A 358-nucleotide genomic window follows, 5' to 3' on the forward strand; every position below is an offset into this window, starting at 1 on the left:
CTATTGTTTCCCTAATTTTTTTCCTAGTGAGTTTATTGGTGTACAAGAATGCTATTGCTTTTTGTCTTTGTATCCTGTTATCCCACTGAATGGTTTATTTGTGACAGTGTCTCATATAATTCAGCCTGGCCTTGTGGCCAGGCTAGCCTGGAACTCACGGCAGCCTCAGCCTCCCAAGCACTGGGATTACATGCGTGTATCAACACACCTAGCCTGAATTTGGCTATTAATTCTGAGAGTGTTTTGGTGAAATTTTTTGGATCTTCTATGTAGAGGATGATATCATTTGCAAATAACATTAATTTGATTTTCTTCCACATATATAATCCTTTTTATTTATTTCTGTTGCCTGATTGCT

This window comes from Octodon degus, unplaced genomic scaffold, assembly GCF_000260255.1.
Source record: "Octodon degus isolate 3935 unplaced genomic scaffold, OctDeg1.0 scaffold00054, whole genome shotgun sequence".
NCBI classification, from domain to species: Eukaryota; Metazoa; Chordata; class Mammalia; order Rodentia; family Octodontidae; genus Octodon; species Octodon degus.